General features: G+C 39.9%; 1 protein-coding gene across 1 annotated transcript in view; it reads left to right on the top strand.

Annotated features, from left to right (window-relative positions):
• The first annotated feature begins 13,911 nt into the window (after window positions 1-13,911).
• Window positions 13,912-17,110, top strand: part of LOC148361452 (axin-1-like) — a 32,959-nt gene continuing 29,760 nt past the window's right edge. The window contains exon 1 of the mRNA XM_088342133.1: window positions 13,912-14,068. The gene's annotated coding sequence lies outside the window, so the exon portion shown is untranslated. The remainder of the gene's footprint in view (window positions 14,069-17,110) is intronic.

Raw genomic sequence — 17,110 nt, 5'->3', positions numbered from 1 at the left:
TCTTTACATCTGCGTAGTAGATGGGTGTGAAAAGAGTACAGTACAGTAAATTGCTTTAAATTATACTATTTAATCCCGCATCTAATTCGGTAGTTACTAATTCGGCCAGCAGTTGGTGCTAACGGTTTCCCAGTCAAATTATTTCGATATTGCCTCATATTGTCTCAAGCATATTTTCATTTTAGATTAAATGATCAAATAGTGTTTGATACTAACAAAATAAATGTTTTACATGATCAGGAAACATGAATCACACAAAAGAATATAATGACATCTTTGACACAAGCCCTTGCAGACTTAGAAAATGGGAACAGAGGGAAAAAAATGGTAGCATTAATGAAGTCATTGCTCTATAAACCCAGATAAGATGATGAACTCATTTCAATGATCAGGAATTATTTTCATTACATGTCAGAAATGAAACATGATTTCCCCCTGCACCAAAACAGTCCGTCGTGAACTATTTTCTTGGTTCACCTCACGGGAACCCAAAGGTGTCTTGTTGGAAGAGTTTGTTGAGAAGGATGGCTGACCAGAAGACGCCGACCTCCTGCTTTCCGGTCTAGGCTGCATGGAGTCACGGCCTTCTGAAGAAACAAAGACCAGCCCGTGCTCTTCTGGAGCCTATATCAGAACGACTCACGTGTGTCCGCCTACGTGGGATCATCTTTTTGATCGCAGTTTATGCTCAAATGCGTGACACTGACGGCCAGATGAAAAACCTATTCTCCAAAGATCCTCACGCAGCTTTTCGGCGCGGACCTATGAGTGACATGCTGATCTTGGCCGGAGACTGGAATGCGGATGGGAAAACAACCTTCTATCACAAGGTGTTGTCGGAAAACTAAATAGAACGTTACTCGAACGGAGATCAGATTTCGCTCACAAATAAAATTATCATAATGAACACTTGCTTTGACCATCCCATCCAGCACACTGTCACCTGGTACTCAAACGGTGGGCACACGTCAAACTAGTGATGGCCAAATGGCTCACCAGACTCCGTGAACGGGTTTGCACAGAAGCTATTCCTCAAGACTGGAGTGATGCCATCCTTCTCTCATTCTTTAAGACTGGGGACTGCCGAATCTGCTCCAACTAATGTGGAATCAGCCTTATCGATAAACCTTTGCCACCATTTTTCTATGTCATTTTCAAGCCCATAGGAATCATCGAACCTGCCCCAACCAAGCGGTATTTTGAAGAGGTAGAAGATGTACAGACCAAATGTTCTCGCTCCGTCGAATCCTCAGTCATCGCTGGGCATACCAACAGCCATCTGTCATCTGCTTTATCGTCTTCATGCAACATTCAACTCAATCAATCGGGACAGTCTCTGGAAGATCATGAGCCACGATGGCCTCCCGCCGAAACTACTTAACCAACTTAACGTAACCAACAGTGGATTAATCAAAGCCTACTATGCCCATACACAAAAAACGTTGCTGCGGTGAGGAGTCACTCTTCTTCGTCCGTACCGGCATCCGGCTAGGCTGCATCTTTTATCAAGCTCTTTTCAACTACATTATCAACTGATTCCTCGAGAACAGCCTTGATAACTTTGAGGGAGTGCAAACGGATCTCGACACCTCCATCACTAACTTGGACTTTGCCGCTGATGTGGCAGTCCATGGGTCCTCATTCACCACCTAATCAACAGGTCCTCGATAAAATCAACAATATGGCGAAACAAGGAGGCATGAAGATAAACATTGCAAAGACTAAAATCCTTTTCTCCGAATATCCCCCTTGCAAATCCCCGCTCAACAGATCCGCCATAGAAGAGGTTGATCAGTTCAATTACCTTGGGGCCACATTCACTGCCACAAGACAGGCCAAAGATGTGAACGCCATCCGCATCAACCTAGCCCGTTCGGCGTTCTATCGTCTAAATCGCTGCTTCTGGTCCCGCAAGGAGATCAAACAAAGGACCAACATAAGTTCATTCATTTTTGTTTGATACATAGCCTATGTAGGCCAAATGTAAAGGTTTCTAATGCAACCCAAATTCTCGGTGCATTAGTACCATACTAATGTCCATGTTTGCTTACAGATCCTACATGTGATAACAGCCTCAAAGCCAAGAGAGTTATTTAATTCAGTACCCTTTTTGCAGCCTTTTGTGTTTGTGTCGCTATGCTCTCAAGTCACAACAATCTGGAAATACCAGAAACAACATTTTACGTTGATGTTGTTGGCTCTGGTGCTGTATAACTAGCAGGCAATGGTTTTTAGATTCTCACATAAATAGAGGGTCGACAGAAAAGGGTAATTTAATAAGAAATGTCATTGAGCTGCATTAATTGAATTAAGTAGAGTATTATTGATTGGAAATGAGATGCAGTGCTTCAGTGTGCCATCAGATGGAGTCAGTCTTGCATTTTTATGCGCGCACTCAATCCACTTTTATCTTTTTGGGGGTGTTTTCCCCACAACTATCACTTCTCAATAGGTAAAATCAATGTTTCGTAGCTTGAATGTAATGAAAGGCTTAAAATGCACGTTTTTGTCAGGTAAAATTAGACAATACTGTATGTCCTGTACAAAATTAATCTTTATAATCGACTAAACCTCGGGTATTCCACCTTGACCGCCGACAGGTAAGAAGGCTTACATTAGCTTCTGTAGTAATAGTTATATCATAATGGTTTTAAAGTTGAGTTCAATATTTTATCGTTTAATAGTGTTGCTCAAATCAGCGTACAATAACTTTAACAAATACTAAATGTTAATTCTAAGGCAATAAACGTAGTAGGCTAATTTAAAGTCAAGTCATGTTTATTTGTATAGCCCTTAATCACAAAGAGTCTCAAACGGCTGCACAGGTCATAGACTATTGCAAACTACAGATTATTATGACACCATCTCCTCATCTAAAACCTAAATGAGGGCAAATAATACACATATTATCAACATAAAATATAGGTTATTCGAACGCTAAAGAATAGAAGTGTGTTTTAAGCTTGGATTTAAACATTTCCACTGAGGTTGCAGATCGAATCTCAGGGGCAAGAGCATTCCACAGCACTGGGGCCCGGATGGGGAAAGCTCTCAAACCTGCGGATCTCTTCTTGGCTCTTGGGATTACTAGTTGACCGGGGTTTTCAGAGTGAAGGTTCCGGAACGGAACATAGGGGGAAATTAAATCTGAAAGATATGAGGGAGCAAGTCCATCTTGAGCTAACAGGGAGCCAATGCAAGTTAGCTAAAATCGGGGTTATGTGATCAAACTTTTTTTTGTCTTGGTTAAAAGCCTCGCTGCAGCATTTTGTACCAGCTAAAGGCTCTTGATTTTGGACTTCGGGAGACCGAAGAGTAGTGCATGACAGTAATCGAGACGGGAGGTAACAAACGCGTCAATTATAATCTCCGCATTCGACTGAGACTGCATAGGACAAATTTTAGCAATGTTGCAAAGATGGAAAAAAGCTGTTCTAGTAATATTCTTAACATGTGTTTAAAGGGACAGATCGGGGTCAAATATGACACCTAAATTTTTGACTGAGTCACTCTGGGTGATCTTATATTTGCTAAATGCTAAAAAGAAGGGGGCCAAGTACTGAACCCTGCGGAACACCACAGGTAACACTAAAGGGCTCAAATGTCATTTCACCATATTTAACACAGTGTGTCCGATCTGAGAGGGAGGATCTGAACCATAAGAGGACGGTTCCTGAGAGAAAAATCAATTTTGGTAACCGTTCTAGGAAGATATTATGGTCCACAGTGTCAAAGGCAGCACTAAGGTCCAGCAGCAGCAAGAGTGATGAAGCGGAGGAGTCCATTGCCAGTAGAAGATCATTGGTTACCTTGACCAGGGCTGTCTCAGTAGAGTGGTTAGCCCTGAATCCTGATTGCATTGATTCAAAAAGATTGTTGAAAGTTATCATCATTCAAAATTTAACCCTGTAACGCCTATACATGGAAAAAAATGTAATTAACCTCTTAAATGGTGTTGTATGAGGCATTTGGAGATGAAAATAAATTGTTTGCAAAAAAATTATACAGTTTTATGAGGACGTAACACAGGATGAATAGGGTAGCAGAAATTTCTGTATTCATCGTAGGAATGGAAAGGTGCGAACGTTTATACTGTACCTTGCAGAAAACAACACGTGCATGATTGTTCGTTGGCTACTGTAAATAACACAATTAATAATTCTAAAAGGCAGCATGGCAGCGCAGTGGTTAGCGCGTGTGCGGCACAGTTCTGAGGTCGTGGGAACCTCCTGCGTGGGTTCAAATCCAGCTCCCGGCCTTACTGTGCGGAGTTTGTATGTTCTCCCCGTGCTTGCGTGGGTTTCCTCCGGGCACTCCGGTTTCCTCCCACATTCCAAAGACATGCATTTCAGGTGAATTGGCCGGTCCAAATTGTCCCTAGGTGTGACTGAGCGAGTGAGTTGTCTGTCCCCGAGTGCCCTGCGATTGGCTGGCAACCAGTTCAGGGTGTCCCCTGCCCACTGCCCGATGATTGCTGGGATGGGCTCCAGCACCCCCGCGACCCTACTAAGGATAAGCGGTGCAGCTAATGAGATGAGATAATTCTAAAAGTTTTGCCCAGCCAAAACTTTGCAGATTGTGAAAGTTCTACAGTTGTGGGCCGGGACTTATATACAAATGTCCCACCCAGAATAATTGAGTCCAAACAAAAGCACCCAATGACTATGTTAATGTGAAGAAAGTCCACAACGACAAAAATATTGCTACTGATTTTTGAAAAGAATATAAATGTTGAAGGTCGGCACAGCGGATGAGTGGTTAGCGCGTCTGAGCACAGTTCTGAGGTCATAGGATCAAATCCAGCTACAAGCCTTTCTGTGTGGAGTTTCTATGTTCTCCCCGTGGGTTTCCTCCCGGTACCTCAGTTTCCTCCCACATCCCAAAAACATGCAATTGGCCAGTCCAAATTGGCCCTAGGTGTGAATGAGTGAGTTGTCTGTCTCCGTGTCCCCTGCGACTGGCTGGCAACCAGTTCAGGGTGTCCCCTGCCCACTGCCCGAAGATAACTGGGATGGACTCCAGCACCCCTGCGACCTGACTGAGGATAAGCGGTGCAGATAATGGATGGATGGGTAAATGTTGTAATTCTACAAAGCTCGGTCTTACAATGCAACGTTTCCAAATTTAAGATGTATGGTTTTTTATGAGACCAATATCATATTTTTAAAACATTTAGGCACAGCACACACAAAAAACATCAACTACTTATTAATTAACACAAGGAAATAACAAAACATTTGCCACCACCTCTTTGACCAGTTGCCCTAAAACCAAGGGCAAACAGGCCGAGAGACCGTTTCTTCACCAGATCCATCATCACCCTAAACAAGCGCAAAAAACTGTTTTGCCTATTTTTCTAACAGTTTTCTGTTGTATTTCTTTTGCTGTATTTCATCGTTCTTTCTTGACAGGTGAAACATTGCTTATTTAATCAGCGTCACGCTCAACCTTACACCATTTTTGTGGGTTTTCTCGGCGCTTGTTACTCTTTGGCTGAACTGCTGCTGACCCAGCATTCGTTATCTCTGGATATTTTGCGTGGAAATTCGCTTGGCCAGCATTGTTGTCTGTCAGCAGCCGCAATCAACGCGTGACCCCGCAGACAATTGCAACTTTTCTGATTAGATTAGCCAATTAGACGTGACTCGAGGACGTGACAGTTAACATATAGCGAGCGCCATGGTGGAATTTTAATGATGTGGCTGCCCTCAACTGTAACAACGTGCGACAACAATATTTATTAATGAGATTTACCGTGGTGCTTTTTATGCGGAGGAGGCCAGACAATTATGTCTACCCATTTACGAACAGAATTTAAATAATTTATTGTGGGTATGTCTTCATTTCTATTCATTTAGATATTTATGTATTTATTTATTTGTGTATTATCAATGGCACAATAATATTGAATGATGTATTCATGTGTTTTTAATTGAATAATTGTATTTTGCTAATAGTTATGTATTTTTTTTATTTGAAGGAACCATTGCATTTTTATCCATCTAGTTATTTATTAATCTAAATAAATACATAATTTGAATACATATAAGAACATATCTGTGTATACCAAATGCAAAGTCCTTTACCGTACAAAGAGCATTTGAGTCTTTATTATGTCAGAATAGCAAATAACTACAGTTTATTTTTTAACAAAATTTGAAAGCAACAAAGGATCAAATGCTTATACAGTAATACCTCGGTTATCGCGGTTAATGGGGACTAAAACCACCCGCAAAAAGTGAAAATCCGCGAAGTAGCGACGCCCCTTCAAAAATGCTTAAAAAAATATTATATATATATATATATATATGTATATATATATATATTTGTTTTTTAAATATTTTATCTTATTTATTTATTTTTTTAGACCTGCGAAGCTCTGAACCCGCGAACGTGGAACCACGAAGTAGCGACACCCCTTCAAAAATGCTTTAAATAAAAAAAAAGCATAGCGAGGTCCCACTGTACTCAAAATTTCAGAACATTGTTTTTTCCCCACTGATTTAGGATCTAGTATCAATATTGTTATACACACGCTGTTGCCAGTCATTACTAAGGTCATCTCAGAAGAGCAGTATGACGCTTTGCACCGAAAAACAACAGCGACAAGATGGTGAAAGTGCTGTGTCTGAGTCAGATGAGGAGGCTTCACCTTCTATTGGTAACCTTGTAAACCAATACTATCTGTTTTATGTGGAATAGCAAAGCCCTACCCAAAAAAACGGCCCGAAGAGGGATGGGCACTGCCAGGCTCAACTTGCCCAAGCCACATCACAGGAAGTAGTGCCCCTATGACCCATGTGCTCAAGGGATATGTGAGCGTGAGTGATTGAAGTTCTTCTAATGATTTGCTGCTGTGATTGCCCAGTAGAGGCGGGGCATTCTGTACGTTTCTTTGAGCTGATTGGACAATACATTTAATGATGAAAATGTCATCACTGACATGCAACTTGTTTTTATCAGTTGACACCAAGGCTTCAGATATTAGTTGTTTTGTAGTTATTTTCAAAGGTTAGCCGATGGCTTTTCTTCCAAAATTTATAAATGGGTAATTCTACAAGAGCAGAACTTATTGCAGAGTCCACACATTTGTCCACTGATGTCTCCAAGCTTGGTTCGCTTGTTCTCCTGGAATCTGCACTTCTTACCAAACTCTTAACCAACTTCTTGTGCCATAGTACATGCCGTGTATTCGGGACTACACAGCGCACCTGATTCAAAGCTGCATGCTCAAATTTAAGAACGAAAATCAATTTTGTGATGTACAAGCTGCCCTGGATTTTATGCCACAGGCCTAAACAGCCATAAAAATGACTAATTCACATACATTTCTTACATTTTCAGTCTGGCGCGTACCTAGCGCCAACTGAGTGGGGAACTTTGCATGCATAACATCAACAACGCTGTTTTCAGCTGAGTCACTTTTGACGACAGCGTCAGGGCAATCATTCTGTGAAGAATAGTGCCATATTGGAACACAGACGTGTCTTTTTGTATTGTTCTCTTTTGTGGTTGCCGCGGTAATTGACCAAATTGCCAATTCGCTTGTTATCGTTTCTCAAGGATTAAAGGAAACTTTAGCGACCTGACATTGACGCCTATGATTCGATAAAAGAAATTTAGCGTTTGGATGGATAACTTGCAATGTAATTAGAATTTATTAATTGAGGACTTGATTTGTGGGTGAAAAAGTTGAAATAACATTGTAAATATTTTGCTCCTATTTTTGTATTGTATGAGTACTGTTGCTAAAAACATAGACTAATTTCCCCTACAGGCATCATAAATCTTTCCAGACGTCCCCACGGTGTTTTGTGTTTAGAACGCATGCGTTGTGGAAGAGAGCACTCCACTGTTTACCTTGAAAAAAAAAACAAAAAAAGAAGAAGCTGCACCGTATATAAAGCTGCAATGTTTAAAATGTAGCAAAAAAAGTAGCCGCTTGTAGTCAGGAATTTTCTTCTCATCCCTTGCTCCATTCAGTCAGTCCACAAGTCATTAGCTGTACTTTGTAAAGAGTTTGCGTCAACAGAAATGGCTGTACTTCAAAATAATTAACAATGGTTTCTGAGGCCATGTCTAATTAACCCTCAGCGGGCACTCTAGAGCAGTACAGGAGGCTGGAGACACATCCACAACGTTGTGCGGCGCACTAAGGTTTAAATGTCACACGGCTGCGAAACAACAGCATCCACTGCCGTCCCGGGGGGGGGGTTGGAGATTAGCCGCTGTGCCTCCATATTTGACCTTTATGAGCGGCTAAGTAGTGTTCTCCAGGGTCTCGTTTGTCTTACTTTAGCTGAGCAATACCCAAACACACATACACACACACACACAAACTTCACACACACAAACTTCACATCCAGCTTTCTCTCTGCATTGCAAGGATGTAAGGATATGGTACCATCAATATTTAAAACGGTGCAACAACAGTAAACCCTAGCATTGTGTCTGTTCGCCAAATGTGAAAACTACAATAACATTTAAAAGTATAATGTCACTCAGACAATTTTGTGTTTTCCATGAAAAAGTCACACTTTTATTTATCAAATGAGTTGTTCAATATCTATGTTCTTTTTCCCATATTAATCTATTCCTTTGATTAGCCAGTCTCACATGTTTTTTTGGACTCTGTCTTGAAGGCGAGCCTCTCACAGTCACTTCTTCATTTGATACTGTTGTTTTGCGGGTTTATTTAACCAAGCTGCCAGTTAAAGACCTGTAAGCTGTTTATTTTTCTAAACAAGAGACTAACTTATGTCATCTCACCACTTCTCTTTCTCCTCGTTTTGAGCCTGTTTGTGCTGCTCTCTGAAGGGAATAGTACACACCATCATAGAAGATCTTAAGTTTCTTGTCAATGTATGTAAGGGAATAACCTTTATTGCTTAGAACAAGGATAGACTGAAGAGTTTCACACAAACTTTATTTTTTTCTGGCCATTCTGAAAGAATAATCAAACCCACAAATGTGATGCTCCAGATATTGGACTAGCCCAAACAATAGGTCTCTTTTATAGCTTTTTAACCAGGTAAACCGCTTCAGCAGTGCTAACATCATAGCACAAGGGTTTTCCAATCACCCGTTAGCTGTCTAAAGCAATTATCAAAGACAATGTACGATCAGAACACAGGCGTGCCGGTTGCTGGAAATGGTGCATTTCTGATTAGTTTCATGTTGTCTTCCATCTATCCATTATCTGCACTGCTTATCCTCAGTAGGGTCACGGGGATGCTGTAGCCATTTCCAGCTATCTTCGGACTTCGAGACACCCTGAAGTGGTTGCCAGGGCACACAGAGACAGATAACCAATTACTTGCTCATTCACAACAAGGAACAATTACAACCAACCAATTTACCTGACATGCATGTTTTTGGAATGTGGGAGGAAGCCGAAGTGCCCGGAGGAAACCTACGCAAGCACGAGGAGAGCATGCAAACTCCACGTGGGGCTGCGCACTAACCACCCAGCCATGACATGTTGTCTTCATTGAAAAAAAACAGTGATTTTCCTTAAATAAATCAGGACAATTCCAAGTGACCCCAAACATTTGTACATTAGTTTTGGTTGCCGGGTTGTATCAATTATGAATGATTTGGTTGAGCTGAGACGCTATATTCTTGTAATATGCTGCTTTTTGTCTCACAGCAAATGCAGGCTGATTCTGATAACTAACTAGAAAAAATAGAGGGTTTTTTTCCATTAATTCATTTCATGATAAAATATTGATCTCGGGGGAAAAAATTGGCTTAAAGACCGCTCCACTGTGTACATGTTTGCACGATTGAGCGCGAGATGAGTGCTATTGTTATTTAAATGAGGTTGTGCAGTGCATCACAAGTAACTGTAGGAGTGTAGTGTGTGTGCATGCACAAGTGTAAGTTGCATTTCTTTCAGCGTTGTTATTCTTGACAACTTGCGGCATGCTATTAGGTGCCAAACAAGGATTTAGTGAAGAGCTGTTTTGTGCCCTTGTGGCCTCCAGGCAGGTGCAGCATCTCCCCACACACAGACACACACTGCACAGATTTGTTTATTTCATCCATTGTTAGTTCGCATGATGGGAACATTTTGGAGTGTGTGTAAGTAACAGGCCCAGAGGAAGGATGCTCTATTGTACTAATAGAAAAATGCTTATCAAACCTCAGCAGCCTGCTAACAGTGTTTACCCCCTGATGATCCTACAGGTGGGCTTTCAGGATTTAGTTGATGAGGATTATGCGGGAAGTCATTTGTGGATGAAGAAAAAGCAGAGCGGGAGGGCTATTAGTGCGGCCGAATGAGTTTTCCTAATACCCGCAGCAATATAGTATTTGCATTCACCTATTCTGCTTTTATGATTGGGAGATCTGAGTAAACATTATTTACATAACATTATAATGTGTATTTTGTTGTTGTGGCCTAAATCATTTCGTTAGATTAAGGCATGCTAAACATATGGCCTGCGGGCCAGGTCCAGCCTGTTGGGTGATTTAATCCGGACTGCCATACATTTCTGAGTATGTCAAAAAAAGGAAGCGAGTCTATAGGTCAATTCTATCAAAAGTTATGATTTTTTTAGGTATATGCAAACCAAATCCTACTAAAAAGCAGTGTTGGGTTCAGGTATGAAACTGTGTTCACTCAACTGTTAAAAAACAAACACTTTACACATTCAATTACAAACATGAAAATCTTTATTCCCAATTTTTTGTGAATAAATGTGTTGTGTTTAGAAAAGATCACTTGTCATCCCTGATTATAAAATGAAGGGTAAATCACTAATATAGGCTGAATTATAAAGCATAATACGTTTTAAAAAAGCTATAAAATAATGGAGTTGACATTCTTTTACGGATCCGGTCTGCCTGAAAACAGAAAGTCTGGATGCGGCCCTTGAGCCAAACTGAGTTTGACATCTCTAGATCAGATGTTGCACATTAAGAGGTGATTTAAAGTAAATTACAGTTACCGTAATATTTGAGACTCAAAGTCCAGCAAAACTCACACTCAATAGCTTTGAAAATTAGTTCTTCAATAGTGTTTCATGTAAATTTTACCTGAATGATTTGAATCAAGATTATTTTATGTTTACTTCAGAATTGGGTTGAGAACTAACACTGTTATAATTGTCAGTAATGTCCAGTATATATAGGGCAAATTTTAACGAAAGTTTACATCGCTAAGGAATCTTTAATATAGCAACAAAAAATGTATATGTTCATTAATAAGACACTTTATGATGAAAAGCCACGTAACTATTTTTAATTACCCAGAAGCTCTAGCAAAGACTTCATATAGTGTGAGCTATGCAAATAGTGCAAGCACTCCCTCCTATCTCTCGCCCTGCACTGTCTGCCCAGAAGGTAAATACATCGTTTGCAGAATTATTTGACATTTTTACCAAAGATCTTTGCTCGGGGGCGGCACTGCAGCTGAGTGGTTAGTGCATCCGCGGCACAGTTCTGGGGTTATGGGTTCAAATCCAGCTACCAGCCTTCCTTTGCAGAGTTTGCATGTTTTCCTTGTTTTTGCATGGGTTTTCTCCAGGTACTCTGGTTTCATCCCAAATTACAAATACATGCATGTCAGGATAATTGGCTGGTCCAAAATTTCCCGAGGTGCTAATGAGTGAGTGAATTGTCTGTCTCTGTGTGCTGGCTGGCAACCAGTTCAGGGCGTTCCCTGCCCATTGCCAGAAGATGACTGGAACGGGCTCCATCACCCCGCGACCCTAGTAAAGATAAGCGGTGCAGATAGTGGATGGCTGAATGGATGGAACTTTACTCGGGTCTTGAAACCATTACTTATGACAAAAATGACTGTCAAAATGAGCCTCAACACTATTAAGTAACTGCAGGAGAGAGACAAATTTTAAGTGTTGTATTTATATGGGACACAGGCTTTTGCATTATTATTATTATTTCATAGATTTTATCAAAACATCAAATGTCACACAGTGAAATAAAATGTGCGGAAGAATAAACTCTGATCTGGAGAGCGGGTTTAGCAGTTTTGTTTAATTTTCTCTCAAAATATATGGTGTGGCTCTTTCCCCCCAAATATCAAAATATTTTTCCTTTGTGTCAAAAAGGTTCTCAATCCCTTGTGTAAAGTGTCCCCGCTCTCTTCAGAAATGAGCCAGACCTTGGCCTTGACAGGCAGTGGCCCAAGCGAGTATGTCTGCTGCAGTTTATTGCCCCCAAAGCCTTAAAGTGTGGTACTGATACTAGATCCTAATTCCCTAGGCCTAGGGAAAAACTATTTACCTGTAGCAAAATCGATATACATTTCATTTCACTTAAGTACCCATTTGTGCCAGTAACAAAATATAAGTTAATAAGTTAATTCTACTCGTATAGTATGACGTTGTAATGTGAGGCGGATCACATACAAGTAAACAAAAAACAAGATTTTAGAAAAGTAGGTAGAAAAGGATGACAAAGTTTCAGTGGTATCAATCATCAAAGTAGACAAGGTTACATCAAAGCAGGCTTTGTGAACCATGCAGCTACAAAGTTTAAGAACACTAGCTCAACCTATTAGAATCCATTAAAATCAGTTTTTATTCCCTTCTCTTTCTTCTAGACCTCATCAGATTGGTTTGGCAGCTGAGAGCGTTAGTGCAACTTGTGTGGCACACACACATGCACGCACAAGGGTCGCTAACAGGATTTGCAGACGGGTGCCCACCGGCTGAAGTAAGATGGGGAGGTGCGGCCAACATTCAGGGTCAGAGGCAAGCGTCACACAAAATGATGGTGCTGGGAGAGAAGGAGGCTATTCTTGTAAGATTCAGACTCAAATATTGCATAGATTCCTACATTTTATGTGCATGCTATATTATTAGGATATTAATTTTTATAAAATCTAGAAAAAAATGTAATTGTGACTTTCATTTTACACAAACACTAAATGTGCTATCAAAACAAAATTGTCTTATTTATGACTTTTCTCTTAAAAATTTGCCTTTTTTCCTGTAGGCGGCAGAAATATTTTTTGCTGCTTTCTCAAGGTATCGACATTGAATAATGACGTTTGTAATTTTTTCTCCAAAAATAGTTTGACTCAAAAACTAACTTTGTTTTTTGCTATTGTGGTAAGATGACATTTCATCCTGCCATATTCATTTTCCGGCAAAAAAACGTTTTTTACAGGGATAATATTATGTTTTATTTTTCTTTGCATTCAAGCATTTTTCAGACTAAAAAAAATACTTTCTTTGTTGAACATAATATATACATACGAATTGTTCGTGTTAAGTAATGCTGAAAGTTTTTATTTAAGAAAACTTGATTTTCGAAATTAAACAAGATCTTTTTTATCCAAATTTGAGACCAAATTAATTAGTTTTTAGTAGTTTTTTATTTATTCAAATATATTACATCATGTACAATGCAAACATACACTTTTTATAGTATTATTTATGTATTTTTCTTTTAATGTTACAAGTTTTTGGGAGGGCTTAAAAATACACTTTATTCTCACTTTCAGTGATTCTGACTGTGCAACATGTGTTATGGCACATCAAGAACATGCAGGGGGACCTTAAGAGGATTTTAAGCATGGTATCCACTTGCTGGAGGGGAGACAGAATCGGGTGGCCAGCCATCATCCTGGGATAGACTTGAGCATCACACAAGTTGCCGGTGTCGGTGCAGGAAGCCTTTAAAAAAATCATCAAGGGTCCCAGCAGGGGGCCTTGGGGTACGCCTGTTTAAAGGGTGGATCTGATGCCGGTTGGGTGTGTTGTCGTCCAAGATTTCCTTATGCGCCATATTTCCACCCAGGGTCCAGTCCCAGAAGCCGCCTTTGATGCTCTGCGTGATGATGTCATCGCGAGGGAGGGGAGCGAGGCGCGATCAAAGCCGGGGAAAGGGGAGGGATGAAGATGCTGAGGAAGAGGAGGAGGAGAGGCACATCTAAGACAACAACGGGACAAAGATGGCGACAGCGTCGGCCGGCAGGATGCCCCCCCGAAAACCTCGGCGAGGGTCTAAGCCCCCTTACGCCCGCATCGGTACGCCCAGCGAAAACCCGGGACGAAAGACCGAGTGTCAATGCCGCGACCGCCATCGGACTCGCACGGTAAGCTACTGCGCTTTCGCCAATCTCTACCATCCCCAGTCTTTTTTTATATTTATCCCGTCCATTTTCTTTTTGCCCCCTTTCATCGAGGGCTCCTTTTTGGCTGCTAATATAGGCCGCTCTTTCCCATCAAAGGCAGCACATCAATTGCCTTGACTCCCAAGTGTATGTGCGAGAGGGTTGAAGGAGAGAGAAGGGGGAGAGAGAAGGAAAAGACAGACAAACGCCATGTTAGCAAAGATCAAGGCTCACTTTCATGCCTCATTTTCGTTTGGTCGTCTTCGTTCGAAAGGCAGCGGGTGGCGGTCGATAAGCAGTGGCGCTTTTTCGGCCTGTCCTTTCCGACTCCTTCTGAAATCGCTCGGAAAACCGGCCTTTTATTGTTTTCGGTTTTATTTTGATTTTTAGCATATTTTCTATACGAATGATGACAATACGTGAAACAATATTTGAATAAGCAGCAGGAGGGCGGACAGCTAATCCGGTGTGGCTAATCCAGCATTGGCGCAGGCCATACTGGCGGCCAAGGAGTATTCAGGCCCGTCACAATGCACGTCAGCGGGACGCCACGGCAGATTTACTGACAACTTGCAAACCAACACGGGAACGGCTGGGAAAGGCCAGCAGATGGATGGATGGATGCATTGGATGGACGGACAGAGAGATGGAAGCAATCGTTGAAAGGCTTTGCTGACGCCTTTCTTATGTCCACTCAACCTGCGGTAAAAAAATCGACACCTTTTTCTACATAAATGTTTAGTGATCTGACACTGGCCAGACATCATCCTAAATATTTAGAAATATTTACAATTAATGATAAGGCAATGACCTAATTCTACTAATTTTTCATTTTTTACCTGCGTAATCTGATGATTTCTAAAAGCTTTTTCAACTGGCCTGTTCAACTAATTGAAGATTTCTCTTTAAATATCCTATAATACGTAAGTTCCAATAGCAATAGCACAGAGTGGCTAGGCTTTTAGACAGCTCAATTAAATGCAGTAAAAAGTAGCTTCATTCATTTATATCTTTTTGTCTAGGAGTGACAGTTTTTCATCAAATTTTGAGTCTGATCTGGTTCCAAAAATCATGTCTTATTGGCTTGTTGTGCCAAATAACTGAACTACCCTAAAATGGGATCTAGTGCTGTATTTACAATTATAATAATGGCATGTGGCATTGGTTACATGAATATACAAATATAGGGAATATTTGCTTGTCTTGCTTTTTAAATATAACTCAATCTTAAATAACATATTTTTTCCATTTTTAAATTTTTGGAATAAAATTAAACAAAACTAAATGACTGAATGATCCCGATGATTTGGGAATTCAAAATTATAAAATTGTATACTGTCCTTTTTTCCTGTTAAATTGGTACGCTATCTTAGGGGGAATGAAATTCAATACAAGTCAGTTTCTAAAGAGAAATGATGTGTAAATAGCTCAATTATGTTGATTCAGACTGTTTTTCTTTAGGTAATAGAAATATAATGTATTACTGTATCTAGTATCTAACTATCTACAAGTATCTATCTATCTACAAGTATCTATCTATCTATCTATCTATCTATCTATCTATCTATCTATCTATCTATCTATCTATCTATCTATCTATCTATCTATCTATCTATCTATCTATCTATCTATCTATCTATCTATCCATCTACTGTACTTAATTTAGATTTATATCACTTTCTTTTCAACATTCTTTTTCGGTGATACAAGAATAATAATGATATAAAAAATAAACTTAAATGACTTTATTCCTGTCATTTGGGGTTTTAATATAACAAAACAATATAATATATGTTTTCTTGGGAAAAAATGTGAAATTCAATTACTGTATAAAGATTAATGTTGTGGGAAAAACCCTAAATTACGTTGATTCAGACTTTTTCCTTAGCTAATTGAAGTCAAATTTGGCATTGTACCACCCAAATTGTGCTTTTAGATGCTATATTGTTTTATTCAGTTAGCTACTTGATCTTGTTTTCATGGCACTAGACATTAAAAAACAAGAAATCGAAGAAGACAAAGCTTAAGTCAAAATTTTACATTAAAAATAGCTACATCATGTTTTTAAACAATGTCCTTTCAATGTGATACATTTCGTAGGAATCAAGCCACCAACAAGTTGTGTTTAAAAGGCACAAGTAGAAAAATGATGTAAATACCACTGGCCACAGTTTTGCCCAGACATCAGTTCAAGCCTATCGACATCAAGTCCCCCCCCCCTGTTTGGTCAAGCACTTGTCTGGAGTTCATCTTAAAGAGCCAAAGGTCTGTTGCTCTTTTTAACGCCACATAATGAAGATTTTACTGCGGGCCAGTTCTATCTAAGTGGCTCTTTGTACCTCAGAAAAGGGGGAGGGGGCAAAGAGATAAGCCTGTTTCTGACAGGCCCTATGTACAGATGCCTAAATCTGCAGTGGCAGCTGGAACAAAGCACAGGACAAAAAGCACCCATCTCCTCGGTTTCCACTCAATTCCAGACATCCTGGTCCCTACTTTTTGTCTTCATTTGAAGTGGCAGTCATGGTCACGTGCTTGTCAGCAGTAAAGAAGTGAAGAGTTCCAACCAATTTTGCCTTATTATGTGAGCTGACACTCTAGTATGGCTTGTTTGTCAATGACTGCAGGGTGGATAATACAGCTCTTGGAATTAATATCTTTCTAAATATAGGTGTACATAAAGGAATAATTATCTTAGTTGTAGTACTGAAACAACCCTACCAAAACAACATCAGATATCACAAAACAAGCATTACAGATACTACTTAGTTCAAACTACATAACTGTCAACTTATATGTTTTCCCTGTATTTTATACGGGTTTTTTTTTTATCATTTTAAATTGTAAATACTGTGTATATTTTTTTTGTTTTGTTTTTTTATTTCAATTTTGTTTGACCAATCCAGTTTTGCCCATTTAGGATCTAATCCGATTGTCTCAGTCACTGGTAGCAGACCACAACGTCATCGTATATTGATAATTTTGTCGCGGTAAATTGTGAAACTTTCTGTTATAGGGTAAAATCAT

The sequence above is a fragment of the Urocampus carinirostris genome, chromosome 8, assembly GCF_059441175.1.
Source record: "Urocampus carinirostris isolate Australia breed hairy pipefish chromosome 8, RoL_Ucar_1.0, whole genome shotgun sequence".
NCBI classification, from domain to species: domain Eukaryota; kingdom Metazoa; phylum Chordata; class Actinopteri; order Syngnathiformes; family Syngnathidae; genus Urocampus; species Urocampus carinirostris.
Note: the sequence above shows the minus strand (reverse complement) of the source record. Positions and strands in the feature narration are given on the sequence as shown.